General features: G+C 52.4%; 1 protein-coding gene across 1 annotated transcript in view; it reads right to left on the minus strand.

Annotated features, from left to right (window-relative positions):
- The window catches only part of LOC136993803 (antigen WC1.1-like), a 350,141-nt gene that overhangs the window by 34,630 nt on the left and 289,377 nt on the right, over positions 1-26,134 (minus strand). The gene's annotated exons all lie outside the window — the stretch shown is intronic.

The following is a 26,134-nucleotide window of genomic DNA, read 5'->3' on the forward strand; positions in this document are numbered from 1 at the left end:
CCTGGCTTCACACCCCTCCACCATCCCTTGGAGAACGTAGCCGTGATGCCCTGTCCCTCTGATGGTGTGGTAGGGAATCCCTCCTCTAAAGCATGACTGCTACACAGAGGAGAAGCTGGCAGAGCCATCCTGACAGATCCTGTCAGCTGTAGGAGATGCCAGCTTCAGAAAAACTCTCCAGGAACTGCAGCAGCGTTGCCCTGCAGCCAGAGACTTACTGTGTGAAGGGCTGTGAAGATTCCTCCCTGCAGTGAGCTCTCAGATGTCCTCCCATTCCCAACTGTCTTTAACTTCTGAGTCGCTCATCTCATCCTGTTGCCTGCAGGCAGTGCCCTGAGTCTTGCTGCTCCTTTAAGAGGAGCTGCTCCTGGACAGAGCTGTGTCTGTGCAGCACCTGGCAGGTTGCCATGGGCTCCTGCAGTCCCAGGAGACAGACCCAGCTCAGGAGCAGAGGCCCAGCTGAAGACATTACTTTGTCCCCTGTGCAGCCTCGAGATGTTCCCAGGGCTCCAGGGCTGACAGTTCCTGAAAGACTGCAGGGTCACCCCTGGAAAATATCCACTGAAGTAGTCTAAAATGATCACTGACGGTCCCTCTCTAAACATTGCAGAGAAACTGAGTCCAGCATTGCAGTTGGTCTCATCAGAGGATGGTTGTCTAAGAGAGATGGAAATGCCCCACTCTGGAGTGTCCTGCTTCCATCTCTTAAGAAGACAGGACACCTGCACAGTGACAAGAAGGGAGTTCATTTACTTGTGCTTCAGAAACTGATTTAGAGGAGTTAATCAAAACATTTAATGCCCATTGAGAAGCTCCTGAGATGGAGTGGGATTCAGTTCCCTCCTGTGCGCTCCACAAACTCACAGGAGGTTTCCTCTTGCCCAAGTTTTGGGGTGCACAGAATGGGTTTCTGCATGTGGGCTTCTTCTCTAAGCTCCCACTGTAATCAGTGGAGGTGGAGGGAAGGAATCAGCTGTACACACACACACTCCTTGGGACTTTAGAAGGGACAGAGGAGGTCCAACACATGTGCAAATGTCTCCTTGCTCTGATGAAGCAACTATGACCCATATCCTTCTACAGCATCAGGTGGGGACCAGGTGGAGAATCTCCTTGGCCATCTGAAATGACCCTCGATGCCTACTACCCCTAGAGCTCCACTCACTGAGAAGCTCAGACCTATGCAAATCCAGACACTGCAAATAGCTTATGTAATTCAGTGCAGACACTTGATTTCATGCAATGACAATAGGCCTGCAGGGCCATGTCACATGCATGGGGTGTCTGACACAACCACCATGTTTCTAGCAGATACAGCATGGGACCAACAAGAAAATCAGACCCTCTTGAAGTGGCTGGTGAACAAACACCCCAGGGCATCTCAGATTTCCCACCTGTTCCCAAACAAAGGATTCCCACCACTTCCTTTAGGCAAAGTCTATCCCATCTACATCTGAGCATGCTGCCAAGATGGAAGGCACATCACACCAAGGTCTCCACACATATGCCTACACTTTCAAACCCCACTAGCTCTCCTCTCCCGAAACCTTTGCTCACCCATAGCGTGGCTGCATTGCAGGCTGTTCAGGCCCAGGGACTTTCTCAGGGGCAACTTGTCCTTCCTGGATATCCAGTCACCTCTGTCACAGGCCCTAAGGTGCTGCAGAGTCAGCTCAGGAGCCAAACACCTCTCCTGCCATAGCTGCATGGCCCAGCTCTGTTTCTCTCTGGCCTTGGATACTGCAGGGCCTCTGTTGCCCAGGGGAGCTGTGCCATCTCCATCCCAGGAGGTTTTCAAGACTGGATCAAGCCCTCAGCAACCTGGTCTCACCCCAAAGCTGACCCTGCAGGGAACACAAGGTTGGGCTAGAGGCCACATGAAGTCCCATCCAGCCTCAAACATTATTGCATTCCTTCCACCAAGGATCTTCTTTTGTCAATGTTAGTGAAAGCACTCAGTTCTCCTGACTGTGGAAGTAAGTCAGACACACGTATGATCAGATCAAGCAGCTTTCCTGTCCTGCTCCAGTCAGAGACATGCAGATGCAGGGCTGCTTGGCAGGTGCCCTGAACAGCCCTGATCACTCCTTTGCTTCACCTTTTATTCTCTTTTTCTCTCCCTTACCCCTTCCAAGTTCTACTCTCTTACTATCCTCATACCCTTCCATACAAACAGTTGACCTCTCTTTACCCTTTCCCCATAGGCTTTGGTTGTGCTTGCTTTGTACCCTCACTTGGCATTTCTGAGATGGTTGCCATAGTAATTCCTACCTAGGTCTGCAATTCCATTCAACTAAGTACCTCATAGTTCCATTAAACTAGTCCTTGAAGTGACCTGCAATACCTCATGCTGTTGTCTTGTTAGAGGCACCACAAGCCGGGGTGAACCATCTACATGCACACATTAACAGCTGAAACAAGGAGCTTCAGTCTGGGGACCTTGAGAAACTAAGGGATTCAGCCAACAGAAACCTCATGAAGTTTTACAAAGAGAAATGGCAAGTCCTGCACATGGGGAAGAATAACCCTGTACATCAGGACAGGTTGGGATCCGAACATCTAAAGAGTGGCCTCAGGAGAAGTGCCTGGGTGTTACAAGGGATGCCATATGAGCCAGTGGTACATGCTCACTGCAAATAAGGCCAGATGTCTATGGGGGTGCATTAGGAGGAAGGTGGCCACCCAGACAAGGGGAGTTATTATCCCCCTCAACTCAGCACTAGTGTGTCCTATTTGGGGGCTGCCAGGAGCTTTTCTTGGTACTGGGAAGCAGTATGAAAAAAAGAAACAGCCCCAGCCTGCAGCTTGAGAACTTCAGACTGGACATTAGGATGAAGAAATATCACTTGAAGGGTAGTGCTGTGGTGGAGCAGGCCACCCAGAGGGAGTGTGTGATCAGCCCTTGGCTTTGTGTTTCAAGGAATAGCCAGTGAGGATGGAGAGACATCAGTGAAGGGAGGGAGATCTCATGGTGAGAGCAAGGTGAGGAAGCAGGTTGGGTGTCTGCAGGCTGCAGGGATACAGGAGCAGGTTTGGGACAGCACAGGACAGCCTGTGGTGGAGATGGCCAAGGGTGCTGCCAAGGCTGAAGGGCCCCGACAGAACTGAGGGCTTTGTCCTCTTGGCTATGGCTGTTTTTTCTGCCAAAAAGGCCTACCAGGAGACACCAGGGCCTTTCTCCCCCTTCCCCTTCAGGGGACCCTGACAGGTGTCACATCATTGTCCTGCACTCAGCATTGCACACCCCCAGCCACACACTGACACTAGGAAGAGCCCTGGGCAATGTGCAAAGGAAAGGATCTCCCTTTCCAGGGGTTCGCTGTCCATGCTTGCCCGTTTTCCTTGATAAAACACATGAAGGGTTTATGTGGCATCAGAGCCACCTGCACATTGCTTTTGCCTACCTGTAATCAGTGATTACAATTTTCTATTCTAATTAGTCCCTGGGGAGCCTTTGTTGCTAATGGCCCTCAGTGGGACCCAGTCCTACTCTGTGAAACTTTGGGATTTGCTTCTGACTTTGATTTCTTCGATGTTTTGTTCAATCTCCTCTCAGTAGCTGAGATTCATGGACTCAGCACCAAATAAATCCATGGGGCTCATTAAAATGCAGAAAGCCCTGATGAAACACATCTCTCCCTGTAATTTTCTTCAAGTCTTGCATGGCTAATTGGAGAGGTTTCAGGAGCGTAGCTGAAAGATGGAGACTTCAAAAAGATACAAGTACTTCTGCTTTTAAAGGTTTATTATTATTATCATTCAGCTTTCAGAATAAGTGAAGGCAACATTCTCCAACTGATATCAATCCAGCGTGTCTCCTGATGAAGTCTGGACATGTAGGAAAAGCAGTGTCCCAGAGGTCAGGCACTGTATGGACAATCTTCCTCCCCATCTCCCCAACCCTGCCATTTTTCTCATCAGCCACCTGGGACTTACATCACTCTGGTTAAACACTACCCTTATTCCACTGAAGTCTGAATGTTACAGCTCATCTGCCCCAATTCCCACCTGCTGTACTTAGAAAACTAGCTGCAAACAGACACAGAAGGATTTTCTTTTAACTTCAAAGAAACAAAAAATAAAGCCTGATATAGTTTCATAAAAAATAATTACATTCTTTGACTGTATGCTAAGTCCAAGCTGCCTCCAATGAGGTCCACTTTCTGCAAGGGACAGCCTTACTAGAAATCTTTCTGAGAGACAGGAAAAGCTAGATGTAAAGAGAATTAAGGACTTGGCTAAAGGGACAGGCTGCTGAAAGATGGAGCAAGCTTTGAACTCCCTGAAGTGCAAACCAGCAGCTGGGAATGTGAGTGAACAAAGAGTAATGGGAGGAGTCACAAAGTCACAATGTTGCAATGTCCAGATAGTGTGCTGTAAAGGTGATGTTAGAAATTGTCAAATTAGTCAGGGCATATGGAAATGGAAGAGCCATACAGTTCCTGGGGATCCCAGGCTGTGGCGGGGGCCATGCTGCTCTTGGGGATTCTGGACCGGGCTGTGCTTCTGTACAAAAGCATGCAAAAACCTTGATGGAAGCCCCTAGAGAAGAGGGATTTTCCTAAGTGTTCAGAGCTACCCAGGCAGGACTCAGGGCATGTCACAAGAAACCCATCCCACCCACACCAAAGCCACTGCTCTCCCTGGAGACCTTCCTGGATCCTCAGGTTGGGAGCAGGAGGGGGCATGGGGGCACAGCCACGTCCCAGACTTGCCTCCATCAGGCCTTCAGCTCCACAACGTGTCATAGCTTCAAGTGAGCTCCCTAAAGCAACACTTCCCATGCCCCTGGTGCATAGAGAAGACTTTGGGTGGACACAGAAGAGACAGGGGAGAGAAAGGGCAGAGACACCAGGGTGCAGAGCTGGGATCGCAGCATCATAGAGGGGGTGCCACAGGCTGGATAAGCAACACAAAGAAGTAAACGAGTCCTTCCTTTTGCAGTGACCTGGAAAGCCACATCTTTGACAGTATTCAAGGTGGATGGAGTCTCTCTTCTGCAAGATTTGCAGAGCTGGGAGTTGGTCATCTCACAAACTGAGAACAAGTCAAAATGCAGGTCATTTTGACCTCAAGTCAAAATGCAGGTCTGGAGACATTCCACTGTCTTATAGGCTCCATACTGGAGCCCAGACAGCAGCACTGCAGTACGTGGGCATGTCCTGAGAAGCCCAGGGTCAAAAATGTGGGAGATCCAGGGTGCCAGGGCTGCACAGCCCCCAGGGAGAGCCAGGGTCCCAGGAGTATACCCAGGGGACAAACACCGCCCTGAGGCAACACTGAACCTTGCTGAGGGCTTTTAAAAGCAAAGAGCCTGCTTTGGAGCCTAAAGGAGCAAGTCTCCATCCTGTCCCATATTGTCCTACATCCAACTTCTACAAAAAGAGTGACCCACAGGAGAAATCTGTTTTGAAGCTCACCAAAGCATTTCTCAGCCTGTGGCCACATTTTGCACTGTTTCATCCCACATGACTGTAAAAATGCCAACCCCCAAACCAACCCCCAAACCCCAGATTCCTGCACAGGTCTGCCCAGTGCAGAGACCTGTCGGTGCAGGGGAGCAAAAGGGATGTCTCCAGTGCCCCATCTGAGATATTTCACTGGGGACATTCCTGAAGGATTTATCAGACAATTATGGAAAATAACCAGAGTGAAAGGAGGTGTTGGCTTTCCAGGACATGAGGGGAAATCTCTCTGCTCTCTCCCTGGCTGTGCCATCTCCATGATAGTGACCTACTGAGTCCCCAGATGACACCAGCTGAGGTCACAGTGGGATGTGCCACATCACAGGGAGGTTTCCCCTGTGTTGTGGCGGGTGGCCCTCACTTCCCTGTGAGGCCTGGGTGCTGCTGGACGCTCCTCACATGCTCCCTGCTGCTGCCCTTTGGAGTCATGTGTGGCAAGGGGGGGGGGGCGGGAGCTGCATTGGGGCCCCTTGCTGACAGGCAGAGGAGCAACGGTACATCGGAGAGGAGTTTTGGATGACAAGATGGGAAGACAGTCTTTCCTCTCCCCGTCTGGAGAGGTGAGCTGAGGGTAAGGGGGCAAGCGAGATGGAGGAATGCTGGACCCATATCATCTGCTTAGATCAAGGTTCCTTGTTCCCAGCGCTCCTGCAGCTCTCCACCAAGGGTAAGGGCTTTGGGAGATCCTTCCTGAGGTGTCGCACAGAGACTGTTAGCTGCAAAAACTGCTGTGGATCCTGGGCTGTGGCCGTGGCTGGTCAGGGCTGAGGGCTGCAGCAAGAGTCCTGCCTCAGGGTCCCCTCTGGCTTGGGGGACAATGTGGCAGCCAGGACTCCTGGGTCCTGGGACTGGGGCTGTCCTGAGCCCCAAAACTCCTGTTGGACCAGCTCCATCCCCTTGTGGGGGTGTGGCTGTGTGTGTGGGGAAGAACAGGAGGGGGGAATCCATAGTCAGATTTCCCTGGGATTGGGTCCCCCATTGTGATCAGGCTCTGAGAGGAAAGGGGTCCTGCATCCCAGAGGCTGGGGTGTCCTGCAGCTCCTGTGCGGCTCTCAGCAGCCTGATGGAAATGTCCATATAGGAAATGAAACCTTCACCTTGTAATAACCTCAAATTCTCCACATGTTTGGGAAAACCTCTGTTCCTTCCCCCTGCATCCTTCTATGCTTCCAGCTTGGCAGAGCATATTTTGGGCTCACAGATGCCATCTTCAGATGGCCACAGCCTCTGTCCTCCTGCAAATTGGGCTCATATATTTACACCCAACAGATAGCTTGTTTGTGAAAGCAGCTTGGAAACAGGTGAGGGACACCATCCCCACTGCACAAGTCCTGGCTGACCCCAAGGATTTTTCTCTGAGCCGTGGTGGGCAGTGCTGGGGTGAGCCCAACACAGCCATCTAACCCAGCCCCCTCATGACCCCACACCACCGCTCCCTAGCCGAGCCCCGGGGCTGCTGTGGGCAGGGGGCCAGGGCAGGAGGGGGAGAGGACACTGCCCTGCCCTGCCCTGGGGGCAGCAGCACGCTGCCCACAGCCTCCAGTGCCCCGGCCACCCCCAGGGCCCCCACGCCGGCACCACGGCTGCCACCAGCACACACCCCAGCACTGCCCCCCCACACCCCGCACAGCCCCCAGGGCGCAGGGCAGCCAGCAGCCCCGCGGGGCCCCTGCCGCACAGCCCAGCCACGCCAGGGCAGCGGCCGCGCCTCGGGGCCCCGCACTGCCCGCCCACACGGCGCCGCGCTGCCCCCAGGCCACGCCGCGCCCCGCGCTACCGCCCACAACATGGCGCCCGACCGCAGGGGACGGGGCAGAGCTGGCCGCCAGGGCAGGAGGGCCCAATGTTGCCATGGCATCGCCCAGTGCAGCCCTCCTATTGGGTGTCAGGAGGAGGAGGGCGGGCATCGATTTCACTGATAGCTCTATCAGCCAATTGCAGTCCAGTATGTGAAAAAAAAAGGACCTGAAAGAGGAGCGGGAGCAAAGCAGGCGAGAAGCGAGCGGGCGAGTGGGTTTGGTGTGGGCTGCGGGCACGTTCAAATGGCGGCAGGTGCCCTCCCACCGGGGCGGGGCAGCGGGGCTGGCGCCGGGGCTGCTTTGCTGCAGGAGCTGCAGCAGGGGCTGGTGGGGCCGTGAGCAGGGGCCAGAGCGACGTGGGCCAGAGCGGGGAGCTGCCCTGCAGCCAGACGCGGCGGCCTGCCGCGAGCAGCTGGGCCGGGGCGTCTCGGTGGGGTTTGGGGGCAGGAAGCTTTGGCCCTGTGGTGGGTCTGGGATCCCTGTTAAAGCGTTTCCCTGAGCTGCTGCTGCCAGCGCAGCCCCAGGTGCTGCTCGGAGCTGCGTTTGGGAGCTGCTGGGCAAAGTGTGAGCAGGCTGCTGGTGTCCTCGCGAGGTGCCCTTCCCAGTGGTCTCTGTCCCTGTGTGTCACGCTGCACCCCAGCCGTTGTTTTTGCTCCCTGCCTCTTGCTTTGCCCTGAGACCTGTGAGCCTGGCAGCAGGGTGAAGGGTGTTTCCAGAGCAGCTCTGTAAGTGTGAGCTGTTTTGCTTGTCAGGGGCCTTGAAAGTTGGTGAACGGCCAGTGCTTGCACTTGCCGTTGTTCTTTCCATGCTCCTAGGTCAGGGTGAAGAGTTGCTGAATTGTGTGTCTGCTGGTTTCACCAACTGAAATGCCCTGCCCTGAGTCCTTCTGCGTGTCTCCAATTGTCAGGGCATAAAATAGGAGAATGCTGGTTGTCCTGGATGTGTGGAGGATTTACTAGTTTTTTCAGCATTGGGGAAGGAACCAGACTTCTGAGTTGTAGGAAGGCTTCTCCCTCTGCCTGGGACAGGAGGCCCTGCTGTCTTCAGGTTCATAGTTGCTCATCCCAAGCAGTCCTCCTGTTAGAAAATGTTGCCAAGAATTACTTGCAGGCCTTTTTCCAATTCCTAATTTTTATGGGCTACATGTAGAGACTACCTAGGCAAAAGCTAATCTATTTTGGGGGTAGTAACTGGTACTGGGGTGTTTTGCTGCACTGTGAGCATTGTGAATCCACGAGGTGAATCGCAGAGGCCATTGAGGAGCTGGCTCAGCCTTGGGGGAAGGCAGGGGGAGCTGCAGGTGGCACCAGCCCCATGGTCAGGGTGTGGGTAGTGAGGTCACCACCATCTATGAGAGCTGTGCCAGAAAATCATCGGTGTCAAATCAATTCTTTGTAAGTAGCTGACAGGTTAGCAGGAGGCACATGGCTCAGCTATTGATGATGACGTCATTTCTGCCTGAGCAGTTGATAGGGCAGCAGCAGGTCCACGTCTGGGATGTGTGTTTTTGAGATCATTTCTGCCTGAGGAGCAGCTGATAAGCCAGGATTTGGTTCATGGCTGAGAAGCTTATAGTGAGGTAATTTCTGTCTCAGAGGCTTCTAGGCCAGTGACAGAGATGTGGCTGTGAAGGTGAGTGTGAGGTGATGTCTTTCTGAGTGCCTGCTAGGCCAGCAGCAGGCAGTTAGGCATGGGCGTTGCTTGTGAGGTCTCTTTTGTCAGAGTAGCTGCTAGGCCAGCAGTAGCTGATGGCTGGGGAAGTTCTTTGGAGGAAAGTTCTGTCTCTGAAGGGCATAGGCCAGCAGCAGGCATGTGGTGGGGGTATGCACTTGTGAGGTCACCTCTATGTGAGCAGCTGAGAGGTGAGGAGAAGACAGATGTCTTGGATGTTGGTGGTGAGGTCAGTTCTGGGTTTGTTGCATGTGCTCGGAGGAGGGATTGACCCCTGCAGAGCTCTCCAGCAATACAGAAATACAACTAATTAATCAAGCAGAAGTCGATGTTCCACATCATCTGACACACATTTTATTCCACTCCATCATCCTGATTTAGTACTGCTACATTTCAAATGTGGATGATGTTCTGTGGTGAACATGGAGATGGAGTTTGACTTTCCACTTGTTGCTAAGTGGAAGCTTGCAGCCTCTTCCCAGTCATCTAGGGAGTCCAGCTAGACTTTTGAGGCTGCTAAATGAATTAGTGCTGGTGTGAGCAGTGGTGTTAGTAATGTCTTATTCCCGAGGTGTGTGTGCTTTAGAAATTGTCTCTGTCAAAAGAGCAGGGAGCTTGTGAGATTTTCCTGCAAGGTCTGAATATTGTCTCTATCTTTGAGGTGTCCACCTGCTTTTGTGACACACTTGGAACTGTAATGCGTTAGAGGTCTCTGATTTTCTGTCCACGTATGCATTCATTGGAGAATGGGTGCAAAGGCTGTTGGAGGAGACAGAAGGAATGCCCCCCCCCCCAAAAAAAAAAAAATGTATGGTCCACATTTTCAAAGAGATTTCTTGTTCAGAGAAGTTGAGGTACAAGCGAGAGGCAAGAGCAGCCTGATCAGCCACTGTCAGAGCACTTCTTCTCTGCTTCCTGGAGGTGGGAAGTGAGCAGGCCCCAGGCTGTGAGTGGCTGTTCAGAGGCAGTGCCTGTTGCAAGGCCTTGGAGGACTATAAGGGAATGGAAGGTCTGTAGGGTTGGGCTTTGTGTTTTGTGGTGCTTGGGGGTGCCCTGTGTGCTGCCATGTGTGGTGCTGTGCCCTGTGTGTCGCTGATGCAGAGGTGTGTGTTGGCTGCGAAGCCTCTGTGATGTGCAGGGGTAGCGGCATGTTACAGTGCAAGATGTCCTGTGATGGAGCCAGTTGTTGGCCCCAGTGTTTTTCTGCTCAGCCTGGGAGGAGGTGGCTGGAGAGAGCAGTGCTCTACTCCCAGAGCCCAGCCTGCCATCATGGTGTCCTTCTGGGAGACCTGGATGAGGACTGTTGGTGACCGTGTTGCATCCTTGGAGCATCGTGGTGCGAGCCAAGGCTGCTTGCAGTCTGGTGTTTTCTGTCAGCTGAGGTTCAGGCTTGCAGTTTGGGAAGAGTTTGATGCTTCCGTGAGTCTTTGGGATTTTTCTGACTCTGCTGAAGAAAGTTATCTTCTCCCTCCTTAAAGGCTTTCTGTTGAAGCTGGATCATCATTGCATGTTCCCATCTCAGACGCTAATCCATTCCAATCCTTCAGAGAGAGGGGTAGTTAATCAAAGCAAATCGAATTTGTTCCTATGCAGACCCTTGCAGAGAGGGGAGGTGCCACCTCACAAGAAGTCAGGCCTCTGAGGGCAATGGGTGGCTCTGAGATGCCTGTCCTTGGTGAGTGGTGGAGGCAGCATCTCCAAAGCCTTGGTCCCTTTGTCAAGAGTCTCCGAATAGCAGATTCCTTGAGACTGCAATGGGGGAGACATCTGGAGGTAGGACTCCAATGCCCTGGTCAAGGCAGGTGCCAGTAGAGGAGGTATCTTGGGGCCTTTTCCAGTGAAGTTTTGGTTATCTCCAAGGCTGGAGATCTGAGAACCTCTCTGGATCCCTGTGCCACAGTTGAGTTTCTCCTCATGGAGAAAAAGGTTTCTTGTTAACATCTAAGAAGAATTTCCCATTGTCCAATATGTCCCTGTTGCCTTTCGTGCTGTTAGTGTGCACCTCCAAGAAAATCTGGCTCTGTCTTCTCTGTGCCCTCCATAAGGTAGCTGTGCACAGCATGAAGATCCCCCGTGGCCTTCTCTTGTCTAGGCTGGACAAACCCACCTCTCACAGCCTCTCCTTATATGCCCCACGGTCCAGCCCCTGACCATCTTGGTGTCCCTGTGCTGGACTCCCTGCTGTGTGTTAGTGCCTGTGCAGAACTGGAGAGCCCAACTGGGAGCTGGTATACGGACATGGTGTCACCTGTGCCAAAAAGAGGGGTTGAATGTCTTGGTGGCCCTGCTGGCTGTGTTCTCACCAATACAGCTCAGCACAGAGGGGAGACATTTGCCCCTGACTGTTGTGACTATGTAAGGCCAGCAGAACTGAGAGTAACACTCCGATTCTTTCTTTCTTTCTAGGTTGCTCCACTCATGAGGTTCCCAGTGCAGTGCAGGAGCCCCTGAGGGTGGAGGCAGGATGCCAGGGTGTATCCCTGTGCCTGTCAACATCTTTGCCAACATCGTGAGCCCTCTGTGAAAGCAGCTGCAAGTGAATGAGATGAGGCTACATATGGATGCGAAGGCTTCCATGAATGCGCCTGGCTTGCCTGGGCGACTTGGGTTGTGGGTTCACCTCCTGGTACCTCTGCTGTGCTGCAAATTCCATGTCCCACAAATGCTGTTACTGCCAGCCCACTCGGCAAATGCTACTGTGTCCCCTCCTTTTCCTCAAAGTTTGTGATGCCATATAGGATGAGTCGAAGACCCTTATACTAAATGCCAGCATGTCTTGAGTGCCTTTGTGTGAGTGCCCCAAAGCCTCTGTGGCTTGACCTGAGGAAGTCTCAGAGCTCTTGGGCTCCTGGCTCTTGGAGGGGTGAAGATGTGCCCAGAGCCAGGTTGTCCGTGGCACCCACCCCTCAGTGCTCTGTGAAGCCAGCTGTGGCACCTGGACTGCTGCTGCAGAGGCTGCACAGCCAGGAGAGCTGTCATTTCAGCAGCCGTGCAGTGTGGGGCTGTGTCATTGCTTGGGCCTCATGTCAAAGCCTCTGCACCCTTTTTCCTTTCCCTGGGGCTCCTTGTGTAAGTAACTAAAGGAAAGGAAGGGAGGTTACTTTGGGCTCAGGAGGCCTTCAGGACTCTCAAATGTTTCTCCGTTGTATCTGTATCTTTTGTATTACTACAGAAAATCCCTATGCCCCCATGTCTAGGTGGAGGTTCCTGAGGGGATGGACGTGGAAAGCAGCATCCTGCTGTGCCCAAAGCAAGCAGGATCCTTCCCTCTGAAAAGAGCAGTATCGCGCAAGGGGCCATCTCTGTGCCTGATCTTGTGCTGCTCATTTGCACAGGTCTTGTGAGCCTAGAGTACCTTGGCCACCTTGTGGGGTTACTGCAGGAGCTTTGCTGTGTGTCTGGGTTGAGGAGGCCAGAGAAGGCAGTGAGCAGAGCAGTGTCTGGGGAGTGTGCAAGTGGCGAGTGCTGGTCATGTGGCTGCTTTTGTGGTTGTGAGGTCACTTGTACCTCAGTGCCTGAAAGGCCAGTGCTGGTCATGTGGCTGCTGTTTGTGGTTGTGAGGTCACTTGTGCCTCAGTGCCTGATAGGCCAGTGCTAGTTGCATGGCTGCTGTTTGTGTTTGTGAGGTCACTTGTGTGTCAGTGCCTGATAGGCCAGTGCTAGGCCCATGGCTGCTGTTTGTGGTTGTGAGGTCAGTGATTCCTCAGTGCCTGATAAGCCAGTGCTGGTCATGTGGCTGCTGTTTGTTTTTGTGAGGTCACTGGTTCCTCAGTGCCTTCTAGGCCAGTGCTGGTCTTGTGGCTGCTGTTTGTGGTTGTGAGGTCACTGGTGCCTCAGAGCCTGATAGGCCTGTGCTAGGCCCATGGCTCTTGTTTGTGGTTGTGAGGTCACTTGTGGCTCAGTGCCTGATAGGCCAGTGCTGGTCATGTGTCTACTGTTTGTGTTTGTGAGGTCACTTGTGGCTCAGTGCCTTATAGGCCAGTGCTAGTTGCATGGCTGCTGTTTGTGGTTGTGAGGTCACTTGTGGCTCAGTGCCTGATAGGCCAGTGCTAGGCCCATGGCTGCTGTTTGTGACTGTGAGGTCACTTGTGGCTCAGTGCCTGATAGGCCAGTGCTGGTCTTTGGCTGTTGTTTGTGGTTGTGAGGTCACTTGTGGCTCAGTGCCTGATAGGCCAGTGCTGGTCATGTGGCTGCTGTTTGTGTTTGTGAGGTCACTTGTGTGTCAGTGCCTGATAGGCCAGTGCTAGGCCCATGGCTCTTGTTTGTGGTTGTGAGGTCACTTGTGGCTCAGTGCCTGATAGGCCAGTGCTGGTCTTTGGCTGCTGTTTGTGGTTGTGAGGTCAGTGATTCCTCAGTGCCTGATAGGCCAGTACTGGTCATGTGTCTGCTGTTTGTGTTTGTGAGGTCACTGGTGCCTCAGAGCCTGATAGGCCAGTGCTAGGCCCATTGATCTTGTTTGTGGTTGTCAAGTCACTTGTGGCTCAGTGCCTCATAGGCCAGGGCTGGTCATGTGGCTACTGTTTGTGTTTGTGAGGTCACTTGTGGCTCAGTGACTCATAGGCCAGTGCTAGGCCCATGTCTGCAGTGTGTGGTTGTGAGGTCACTTGTGGCTCAGTGCCTCATAGGCCAGTGCTTGGTGCTTGGCTGCTGTTTGTTGTTTTGAGGTCACTTGTGGCTCAGAGCCTGATAGGCCAGTGCTAGGTGCCTGGCTGCTCTTTGTGGTTGTGAGGTCACTTGTGGCTCAGTGCCTGATAGGCCAGAGCTAGGCCCATGGCTGCTGTTTGTGGTTGTGATGTCACTAGTGGCTCAGTGCCTGAGAGGCCAGTGCTGGTCTTTGGCTGTTGTTTGTTGTTTTGAGGTCACTTGTGGCTCAGTGCCTGAGAGGCCAGTGCTGGTCATGTGGCTGCTGTTTGTGGTTGTGAGGTCACTGGTGCCTCAGTGCCTGATAGGCCAGTGCTGGTCGTGTGTCTGGTGTTTGTGTTTATGAGGTCACTTGTGGCTCAGTGCCTTTTAGGCCTGTGCTAGTTGCATGGCTGCTGTTTGTGGTTGTGCGGTCACTTTTGTCTTAGTGCCTGATAGGCCAGTGCTAGGCCCATGGCTGCTGTTTTCAGTTGTGAGGTCACTTGTGGCTCAGTGCCCGATGGGCCAGTGCTAGGCCCATGGCTGGTGTTTCTGTTTGTGAGGTCACTTGTGGCTCAGTGCCTGATAGGCTAGTGCTGGTCATGTGTCTGCTGTTTGTGGTTGTGAGGTCACTTGTGCCTCAGTGCTTGATAGGCCAGTGCTAGTTCCATGGCTGCTGTTTGTGTTTGTGAGGTCACTTGTGTCTCAGTGCCTGATAGGCCAGTGCTAGCTGCTTGGCTGGTGTTTGTGGTTGTGAGGTCACTTGTGGCTCAGTGCCTGATAGGCCAGTGCTAGGATGTGGCTGCTGTTTGTGGTTGTGAGGTCACTTGTGCCTCAGTGCCTGATAGGCCAGTGCTAGTTGCATGGCTGCTGTTTGTGGTTGTGAGGTCACTTGTGGCTCAGTGCCTGATAGGCCAGTGCTAGGCGCATGGCTGCTGTTTGTGGTTGTGAGGTCACTTGTACCTCAGTGCCTGAAAGGCCAGTGCTAGTTGCATGGCTGCTGTTTGTGGTTGTGAGGTCACTGGTGGCTCAGTGCCTGATAGGCCAGTGCTGGTCTTTGGCTGTTGTTTGTGGTTTTTGAGGTCACTTGTGGCTTAGTGCCTGATAGGCCAGTGCTGGTCATGTGGCTGCTGTTTGTGTTTGTGAGGTCACTTGTGGCTCAGTGCCTGATAGGCCAGTGCTGGTGATGTGGCTGCTGTTTGTGGTTGTGAGGTCACTTGTGCCTCAGTGCCTGATAGGCCAGTGCTAGTTGCATGGCTGCTGTTTGTGGTTGTGAGGTCACTTGTGCCTCCGTGCCTGAGAGGCCGGTGCTGATCATGTGGCTGCTGTTTGTGGTTGTGAGTTCACTGGTGGCTCAGTGCCTGATAGGCCAGTGCTAGGCCCATGGCTGCAGTTTGTGGTTGTGAGGTCACTTGTGGCTCAGTGCCTGATAGGCCAGTGCTGGTCATGTGGCTGGTGTTTGTGGTTGTGAGGTCACTTGTGTGTCAGTGCCTGATAGGCCAGTGCTAGGCCCATGGCTGCAGTTTGTGTTTGTGAGGTCACTTGCGGCTCAGTGCCTGATAGGCCAGTGCTGGTCATGTGGCTGCTGTTTGTGGTTGTGAGGTCACTTGTGGCTCAGTGCCTGATAGGCCAGTGCTAGTTGCATGGCTGCTGTTTGTGGTTGTGAGGTCAGTGATTCCTCAGTGCCTGATAGGCCAGTACTGGTCATGTGTCTGCTGTTTGTGTTTGTGAGGTCACTGGTTCCTCAGTGCCTTATAGGCCAGTGCTGGTCATGTGTCTGCTGTTTGTGGTTGTGACGTCACTTGTGGCTCAGTGCCTCATAGGCCAGTGCCAGTTGCATGGCTGCTGTTTGTAGTTGTGAGGTCACTTGTGGCTCAGTGCCTGATAGGCCAGTGCTGGTCATGTGTCTGCTCTTTGTGGTTCTGAGGTCACTTGTGGCTCAGTGCCTGATAGGCCAGTGCTGGTCATGTGGCTACTGTTTGTGGTTGTGAGGTCACTTGTGGCTCAGTGCCTGATAGGCCAGTGCTAGGCCCATGGCTGCTGTTTGTGTTGTGAGGTCACTTGTGTGTCAGTGCCTGATAGGCCAGTGCTAGGCCCATGGCTGCTGTTTGTGTTTGTGAGGTCACTTGTGCCTCAGTGCTGGATAGGCCAGTGCTAGGCCCATGGCTGCAGTTTGTGGTTGTGAGGTCACTTGTGTCTCAGAGCCTGATAGGCCAGTGCTAGTTGCATGGCTGCTGTTTGTGGTTGTGAGTTCACTGGTGGCTCAGTGCCTTATAGGCCAGTGCTAGGCCCTTGGTTACTGTTTGTGGTTGTGAGGTCACTTGTGTGTCAGTGCCTGATAGGCCAGTGCTAGTTGCATGGCTGCAGTTTGTGTTTGTGAGGTCACTTGTGGCTCAGTGCCTCATAGGCCAGTGCCAGGCCCATGGCTGGTGTTTGTGGTTGTGAGGTCACTTGTGGCTCAGTGCCTGATAGGCCAGTGCTAGGCCCATGGCTGCAGTTTGTTGATGTGAGGTCACTTGTGGCTCAGTGCCTCATAGGCCAGTGCTAGGCCCATGGCTCTTGTTTGTGGTTGTGAGGTCACTTGTGGCCAAGTGCCTGATAGGCCAGTGCTGGTCATGTGTCTACTGTTTGTGGTTGTGAGGTCACTTGTGGCTCAGTGCCTTATAGGCCAGTGCTAGTTGCATGGCTGGTGTTTGTGGTTGTGAGGTCACTTGTGGCCAAGTGCCTGATAGGCCAGTGCTAGGCCCATGGCTGCTCTTTGTGGTTGTGAGGTCACTTGTGGCTCAGTGCCTAATAAGCCAGTGCCAGGCCCATGGCTGGTGTTTGTGTTTGTGAGGTCACTTGTGGCTCAGTGCCTGATAGGCCAGTGCTGGTCATGTGATTGCTGTTCTTTTTTGTGAGGTCACTTGTGGCTCAGTGCCTGATAGGCCAGTGCTAGGCCGATGGCTGCTTTTTTCACATGTGAGGTCACTTGTGGCTCAGTGCCTGATAGGCCAGTGCTGGTCATGTGGTCACTACTTACCGAGTACCTCATAGGCAAGGAGCAAGCACATGCTTTTGTTGTTGACTGTGACATCACTTTTTCCTGAGTACCTGATAGGCCCGTAGAAGGCACCTGGCTTGGATCTGGATTCTGAGGTCACTGTTGCCTTAGCATGGTGCATCAGGGATACAGAGGGGACATGACTAGACATGGCACCAAGTAGGGCCCCCCAAGCGCCTGAAAACACAGCAAGGCCAACTCTCCATCCCTGGAAGTTCCTTTTACTCCCCCAAAGGCTTTGAAAATGGACTTTCTGGGAACATCCATTTTCAGCCCTGGTCATGTTCACTTCCCACCTCAAGGAAGCAGATGAAGTGGTCTCAAGGGGCTTCACCTGGCTGAATCTTCCCTCTCTCTTGTGCCCAATCTGCTGCCAAAGAGAGGCCTCTGTGGGGATTTTTCTTATGCCTTTCTTTGGGGCTGACATTACCTCTGTCTCCTCCAAGAGCCTTTGCACCCATTCTCCAATCAGCACATACTTGGACAGAGAATCAGAGACCTCTAACATGTGACAGCCCCGAAGGTGATATTAAAGCAGGTGTACACACGAAGAACAGAGACCCAGTACGGACCTTGCAGGAAAATCTCACAAGCTCCCTGCTGTTGGACAGGGGTAATTTCTACAGCACACAGACCCTGGAAATCAGACATTACTAATGCTGCAGATCTGTATGCTGCTGGGACAGGAGTGACCTCAAAGTAGATTCCCAGCCATGTGCTTGTTGCTGGCCTATCAGGGACTCAGAAAGACATGACCTCACAGGCACCTGCAGAACAGTTTCTGTCACAGGCCTATAAGCCTCTGAGACAGAAGTGATCTCAAAAGCTCATACCCCAGCCATGGACCTGCTGCGGCCCTATCAACCGCTCAGGTAGAAGTGACCTCACAATCACCTTTCCAGACACATCTCTGCTGCTATCCAATCAGTTCATCGCTCACAAGTGACCTCACAAGCAACAACCAAGCCTTCTTCCTCCAGATGGCCTATCAGGTACTCAGGTAGAAGTGACCTCATCATCAATAGCCGAGTCATGTGCCTCCTGCTGGCCCGTCAGCTACTTACAAAGACTTGATTTGACACTGGTGATTTTCTGGCATAGCTCTCATAGACAGTGGTGACCTCTCTACCCACACCCTGACCAGGTGCCTGGTGCCATCTGCAGCTCCCCCTGCCTTCCCCCAAGGCTGAGCCAGCTCCTGTGCGGCCTCCCTGATTCACCTCGTGGATTCACAATGCTCATAGTGCAGCAAAACACCCGTCACGTACCAGTTACTACCTCAAAAGAACATTAGTTTTGCCTAGGTAGTCCCTACACGTAGCCCATAAAACTTAGGAATTGGAAAAAGGCCTGCAAGTAATTCTTGGCAACATTTTCGAAAAAAATGATTTCATGGGATGAGCAATTATGAACCTGAAGACAGCAGGGCCTCCTGTCCCAGGCAGAGGGAGAAGCCTTCCCACAACTCAGAAGTCTGGTTCCTCCCCAATGCTGAACAAACCCAGCAAATCACGTCCAGGACAACGAGCATTCTCCTATTTCATGGTTTCACCTTCTGGAGCTCCTGCAGGAAAGCAGCCCCGCCACTGGTGTGAGGGCACCTGCCGCATTTGAACGCACCAGCAGCCCCCACCAAACCCACTCACACCCGCTCTCTCGCCCGATCGCCTCTCTCCTTTCCTCCCTCTCCTCTTCCCCACCGGCTCCCTGGGGACCTGCCATGGTTCAGGGCATGGCCTTCCTCTCCCCGGGGGTCGCTGCAGAGCAGCGCAGCGTGCTGCTCTGGGCGCAGGCCTGGCTGCGGAGGAAGCTGCCCTTCCAGCTGCTGGCGTGGGGAGCTGCCTCGCTCCTGACGCGCTGCCTGAGGGTGCTGTTTGCGCCCTGCCCTGAGCGACCCGCCTTGCGGGGCCGCGGGGCACCGCTGCTGCGTGGTTGCGCCCTGCTCTCTGCTCTGCCCTGCTCTCCCGCTCCTCCGCTCTCCTCTCCTCTCCTCTCCCCCTTCCCTTTTGTGATATGTGCTAATTTGTTGCATCAAAGTGAGAAACAGCCTTGGGAACATCTGTGGGAACATCCTACAGCCTGTGGTGGGGGGCATGTACTCTGCCTGAGAAAATTGAGTTGAGCTAGCGAAGCGGCAATGTTAGTTTAGATAGCCTAATATGGCACACAATGCAGAGGAAGACTCCAGCCTTCATCCCCACGACCACCAGAGGGCTGAAGAAGACCCCCTAGCAACAGCCGGCGCAACCGCAGAAGTTACAGGAGGTGCCCCGTATACCCGGGACTGGAATTGCATATAAGGAGACTGTGAGGGGGGGTTGTGCGCGCCGTTGGTGGAGCAGGAGACTCCCCCCAGCCGCCCAGCGCTGTTTTGCTTACTTGTGACTTGCTCAATTATTTTATAAATTGGAATTTATGCAACCCGGCCCGAGTGGTTGTCAATTTGTCATGTTTACCTATAACAATTTTGGTGCCGTGACTCGGATGCAGGCTTCCCTGGTTTCGGGACTCTGACTCAGGGGGGGCGCCCCATCCCATTTTTGGATGGCCCCTGAGTGGGTAGTTCCCCTACCAGAACCTGTATTTCCGAACCCCAAATCAGGACAAGTAAGCAAAAGAACTGCAGTACCCCGTAAACTTTGTGCACGAAGACCCGAACGAAGACTCAGGACTGAGTGAGTATGCGGTTCCGTTCGGTTGGGGTGGGATACCCGGAGCACGTGAGACGTCCCCAGGGAACGGAGTGAGCGTGGACCCTCCAGGAGAGGGGGTCCTTGGTGCGGACCCTCCAGGAGAGGGGATCCTTGTGTAGCGGGGGACCGAAAAGGGGCACCCGACAGCCGACTGGGCCGCCCTCTGCGAAGGGACAACCGTCCTAGCAGTAGAGACTCGGGTGGTGTGAGTGTGGTCCCCTGCGGAGAGAAAGAGAGTTGTAAAAGAAAGTGACTGAGGTGGGTGCTCCAGAAGATGGGACAGAAAAAGAGCAAGTCTTCTGATCCCATAGAGGGCTTTACGGTACGGTTACCGGATATACCGCCCGATAGCCCTTTAGGATTAATGATTAAGTATTGGAACGACTGGCCCTCCAGAAAAGGCAAAAGCCGAAAAAAAAAAAAAAAGGTATATTACTGTATGCAAGTATGGGGTGGGAAGCAGATTAGAAGAGACCACCTTTATTGGCCAGTATACGGGTCTTTTGAAAATTGGATGTCAGGCTCTATATATATATGTGAAATCAAAAGAGCCCTTTAGTTTAGAAGAAAGTGAGTATGCTAGTTATGGATAAGACCAGATACTCGGACCATGATATTTACCCTGAAAGAGAAGGGTTCGAGGAAGAAAAATAAAATGCTGGAGGAACTTCCTGTTTTTCCCCCCCCCCCCCCCCATATTCCCTCAACTCCGGCTCAGAATGCCGAGCATCGGACGCATATGTCTGATCTAAGGACCATAGTGGTTCAGGGAATCAGGGAATCTGTTCCCAAGGGGCAAAATATTAATAAGGCCTTCATGGAACAACAGAAGAAGGACGAAACACCAACAGAATGGCTCGAGAGACTTAGGAAAAATCTGCAACTTTATTCTGGGGTAGACCCCAGTACCCCTGTGGGACAGGCTCTATTGAAAACAGTTTGTAGCAAAGGCCTTTCCAGATATCAGAAGGAAGTTAGAGAAGTTAGATGATTGGCAAGATAGAGGACTGGACGAATTGCTGAGGGAAGCTCAGAAAGTGTATGTGCGAAGGGAGGAGGAAACCCATCGGCGGCAGGCAAAGATCCTGGTGGCAGGAGTCCGAGAAGGACAGAGAGGAATCCAGGCACAACCCTCTAGGTCGTATAACAGACCTAAAAGGAAGCCACCTCACCAAGAAGGACAACCCAGGGAAGTTGTGACGAGGGACTTGAGGCAGGTTGAGTGTTTTTATTGCCAGAAGAAAGGGCATCTGAAGAGAAATTGCAGGAAACGAATGCAGGATGAGCAAATGTTCCAAGAAGAGTAGGGGGGGCCAGGGGCTCTATCTGCTGGGGACTCATAAAGGAACCGAGCCCTTGATAAAACTGAAATTGGGTCCCCAGCGACAAGAAGTAGAATTCCTTGTGGATTCTGGGGCAGAAAGATCTACTGTCCAAACGGTACCCTGGGGGTGTAAACCATCCCCAGAGAAATTACAAGTGATAGGAGCTAAGGGAGAGCCCTTTAAGGTCCCAGTAATTAAAAATGTGGAAATAGAATCAGAATCTCGACTAAGTGTTGGATCCTTTTTATTAGTTCCCGAAGCTGAATATAATTTACTGGGCCGAGATATGATGGTTGAATTAGGAGTCAATTTAGAAGTAGAGAATCAAGAATTAGTTATAAAATTACGCACCCTTACTATTGAAGATGAGGCCAAAATCAACCCTGAAGTTTGGTATACCCCAGAATCAGTAGGAAGACTAGATATTGCTCCCTTTGAAGTGAGTATACGAAATCCAGAAATCCCTGTTAGAGACAAGCAATATCCAATGTCACAGGAAGGGAGGCAAGGACTCCGACCAGTAATCCAGAGGCTAATAAATCAAAGTTTACTGGAGCCTTGTATGTCTCCCCATAATACCCCCACCCCATACTCCGTGTGTTGGCTGAAGAGCCTGTCTGCCCCATGTGCGGCTCCAGGCACAGAGCGATGAGACAGCCCCCGCCCTGGCAAGGAGCCCCCTTCCCGCATCAGCCCCTACACCGCCCCGGGAAGGCAGGATGAGACCCCGGCTGCTCCTGGGCTGAGCACCCTGCTTGGGGTCCCAGCAGGCGCTGCGAGAAGTGGGGTGCAGGCTTCCCCCTTCTCCCCGCTGGAGACGCTGCTGCCCTGGCTGGCGGTGGCAGCAGCCCCAGGCCCCCCCCAGCAGGCAGGTAGTGGGGTGACGGTGCCTCCCCCAGCCCAGCACCGCCTGTGCTGCTCCGCGCGCCGAGGCGGCTCGCTGTCTTCCTCTGCTTTAGTCTGGTGCTTGGAGCCGGGGCCCCACCTCAGCTCTGCCAAACAGAGACCTCCACTAGATGTAGCCATTCACCGAGTTAACCCTGGAGACAAGGTTTTAATTAAAAACCTGGAAAGACTCGTCCTTGACTCCCCGCTGGGAGGGATCTTTTCTTGTCTCACTTACCACAGACACTGCTATTCGTACCACAGAGCGAGGATGGACACACGCTGGCAGAATTAAAGGACCGATTTCAGAATCATCGTGGGAAGCCTTTGGAAATCCGGACAATTTAAAAGTAACCTTTAAGAAGAAACCTGGAATCCTCGATAAGTGAGACCACATTTTGTAAAACCTAACATAGTATTTGTTATAACCCCACATTGTATTTGTTATCCCTTTGTGTGTTATGCATGTAGGGTTTGTAAAGGGAAGTAGTGGACTCATTGTTAGTACAGGTATCTCCCTAGCGGCATCTACCGCCTTTGTTACGACAAAATTGACTTATTGGACATTAAAAGATCATAAGAAAAGATCGGTAGAATGGTGGGAAGCCTTTGTTAAAAGGCCAACATTAAAAACACCAATTGTAGGTGGACCGTGCCGTATGTTGGGTGTCTCTCTCAAAAAACTGGGAAGCCTTTCAAATCAGAAAGGCACATAAAGGAGGTTCCCCTGAAGAATACGGCTGCTGTCGAGAAGACAGGTACACCCTGCTGCTCTGAGCAAAAGAGTAGGCAGAGGAGACAGAGACGTACAGAAACTGTGGGGATCGAGGCCGACAAGCCACCTCCTAAGCAGGAATACCTAAAATTATAAGACCCAGACTTTTTAAAGTCCCAGAGACACCTGGCATCACGGATCGCCCCTCCAAGGCATTAAGGGTTTGTAAAGTATCCGTTAACCAAGCCATGGGTCCACTACTCCTCTGGAAGATGATTGTGCTGGGCTTATTAGGAAGACGAATCAAAGGGGAACATAACGTACACCAACCCTTTAAATGGTCATTAATAAGGTGGGAAGATCAAAAAGTGATCCAAGTGCGAAGTGTACCCGGGAGCCCTACATTCACACCTACCTTGTGTGAATTGGCACCCATTGAGCCATGTTCGAGTCGAAGAGAGTTCGGGAAACCGTTTTACTTTTGTCCTAGTTCTAATCCTGGGCGAGGATACTGTAACTACCCAAACTCTTATTATTGTGCTTATTGGGGATGTGAAACTGTAGCCTCTGATTGGGCCCCAGGAGCAGGGTCAGATAAGTTTTTATCAGTAAAATGGGGGCCTTCTGGGTGTACCCCCCCCAAAGAGGATCTCCAGCTGGGGTATCGGGGAAATCCCCACTATACCCCCCCCCGGGAACTTGTAAACATTTAGTGATAAATATCACCCGTCCGGAGGATCCGGGATGGTTTTTGGGAAAGACCTGGGGAGTCCGGTTCTGGGAGTCCGGGACCGATAGAGGTGGATTAATTTTCATAAAGAAAGAAAGTGTGCGACCCACTCCTCAAGCAATAGGGCCGAATCTAGTTGTTAAAGGGGTGGAATCAAGAATCAAACCCACGAGTATGATCATGAATTCGACAAGTATTCCTATGAACCACCCCACCCTGAAAGATACTGTTGTAATCTCGGAAAGTAAAGCCACAGAGAGGGTGGACAATCCTCTGTGGAAGGTTGTGCAAGCAACCTACAAAGTATTAAATGCTACAACCCCTAGTATAACTACCCATTGCTGGTTATGCTACGACATAAGACCCCCTTTTTATGAAGCAATAGGAGTAAATATGACATATACTTTAAGCAGGGATTCCGACTCACATTGTCAATGGGAAGATAAGAAGAAGGGGTTAACCATGGAACAGGTTACGGGAATGGGAATGTGTATTGGCAAAGTACCAAAATCAAAAAGAAAGTTGTGTGGATCTATAACATTGCAAACCTACACCTCCGAAATTGGATGGATTATTCCCACCAAAGGAACTAGATGGATATGCTCAAAAATGGGCCTAACTCCCTGTGTCTCCCTAAAGGTACTCAGTGGGTCCCCAGAATATTGTATACAAGTGGAAGTAGTTCCAAGGATCTTGTACCATCCAGAAAATGTGATGTACGATCATTGGGACACCCCTCACCTGGTCCGAGTAAAGAGGGAACCATTCACCGCAATTACTATAGCCACCTTACTGGGCCTAGGGGCAGTGGGAGCGGGAACCGGAATTTCCTCCTTAGTGATGCAACAGCAGAGCCTTAGCACTCTACGGGCAGCTGTGGATGAGGACTTAGAACGAATAGAAAAATCCATTACAGCTTTAGAAAAGTCGTTGACATCGCTATCAGAAGTAGTGTTACAGAACAGAAGAGGGATGGACCTCTTATTTTTGCAACAGGGAGGATTGTGTGCAGCCCTAGGAGAAGAATGTTGTTTTTACGCGGATCATACAGGAGTTGTCAGGGATACTATGGCAAAATTGAGAGAAGGCCTTGAAAAACGTAAAAAGGAAAGAGAAGCCCAGCAAGGGTGGTATGAATCATGGTTCAGTCGTTCTCCTTGGCTAACAACCTTATTGTCTGCAATAGCGGGTCCATTAGCTTTACTAGTACTCGTGTTGACCTTTGGGCCGTGTATAGTAAATAAAATTATTAACTTAGCAAAAAGCAGACTCGAAGCTGCCCACCTACTGTTGATAAAAAGTCAATATGAACAACTCAATGAAGATGAGAGTAAGCATAACCCTATGCTCTCCCTGGCACAGGAGGCTGTTGCTCGATTTGATGAACAAATTAAAAGGGACCAAAACAAAAAGGGGGGATTGTGATATGTACTAATTTGTTGCATCAAAGTGAGAAACAACCTTGGGAACATCTTGTATTGTGGTATGTACTAATTTGTTACATCAGTGAGAAACAGCCTTGGGAACATCTGTGGGAACATCCTACAGCCTGTGGTGGGGGGCATGTACCCCGCCTGAGAAAACTGAGTTGAGCTAGCGAAGCGGCAATGTTAGTTTAGATAGCCTAATATGGCACACAATGCAGAGGAAGACTCCAGCCTTCATCCCCACGACCACCAGAGGGCTGAAGAAGACCCCCTAGCAACAGCCGGCGCAACCGCAGAAGTTACAGGAGGTGCCCCGTATACCCGGAACTGGAATTGCATATAAGGAGACTGTGAGGGGGGGTTGCGCGTGCCGTTGGTGGAGCAGGAGACTCCCCCCAGCCGCCCAGCGCTGTTTTGCTTACTTGTGACTTGCTCAATTATTTTATAAATTGGAATTTATGCAACCCGGCCCAAGTGGTTGTCAATTTGTCACGTTTACCTATAACATAACCATACGTGAAAGTCTAATGGCACTGGAATGCATGAAGGTGTGCAATACCAGCATGGTGGGGTGGTGTGAGATGCAGCATCACTAATGAGAAACTGCAGTGAAATGTGTGTGCTGTTTTGCATAAGTGGTGGTGTGCGATGGATGGGAGTTACAGAGAGATGGCGAGGTGCCAAGTGCCGATGGCCCTGGGCTGTGGTAGTGCTGTGAGCTGTGAGTACTGAGACCCTGCTGCACAGGGGACACCCGTCCCCCTGCCCAGCCTTGAGTGCAGGGCCCGGGGGGGTGTTTTGGTCACCTGCGAGGAAAAATCCCCCTCTAGGAGCTGTGCCCAGCAGCCGTGTCTGCAAAGGCAGCAGGAGCAGCCCCTGCAGCGCCATCCCTGGGAGCAGGTTTGGGGCTGGAGCTGGCACAGCGGCTCCATGCAGTGACAGTGCTTGGGGAAGCAAGCCCAGAGAGAAACCACCGTCTTCCTGGCTCGGGCGCTGGCTGCAGGGAGAGCGCGGCACAGGCTGCCGAGGTCATGTGGGCTGTGGTTTGTGCACCTGCAGGCGAGGCTTTGATCTCCCGATCAGCCCCTGCGAGGGAATAACGGGCTGTGGGGTGAACATGCTGAGAGTCGGGGGGGTCTGAACGCCTGGGCTGCCCTGTGTGCTGTCAGAGGAGTGAAATGGCCCAGCTCCCTGCTCCTGACCAGGGCACCCACCGCAGGGCTGTCCAGGAAGGGATCGACAAGCCCGCACTCACGGGATGGGGCTCTGGCCATGGCAAAGAGGCCTTTCACTGCTGCTGCTCCCGGTACAGCAGGTCTGTAGCAGGGTGAGGGGCTGTTTCTGTTTCCTTCCCTTCCTGACACAGCCCGTCCCAGGGGCAATCCCAGCTCCACGGTTCCCATGGTGCGGGGACAGCTGGCCACTCACACCTTGGCCACTCAGGCAAACACAGTGTACGACATGCCCAAAACTCCCGGTCCCCACAGTGGGGTACAGGGGGCAACAGACCCATTTCCCCACCATGATCTGCCCTGTCCCACTGGGATGGGCCCCGTGATGATGCCCCAGAGCAGCGACCGTGACATCCGTAGTGGAGCCGTGCCTCATATATGGTCATGAAGAACGCTGGAGAAGTTCATTGAAGGGCTGGGCTGTGTCAGAAGGGAGATAACCCCTGATAATGTCTAAAAAGGTGCCTGCTGCTTCGATTGGCTCCTCCTGCAGCTGAGCCAGCACCTGCAGATATATATTGGCCTCCCA

This window comes from Apteryx mantelli, chromosome 20, assembly GCF_036417845.1.
Source record: "Apteryx mantelli isolate bAptMan1 chromosome 20, bAptMan1.hap1, whole genome shotgun sequence".
NCBI lineage: Eukaryota > Metazoa > Chordata > Aves > Apterygiformes > Apterygidae > Apteryx > Apteryx mantelli.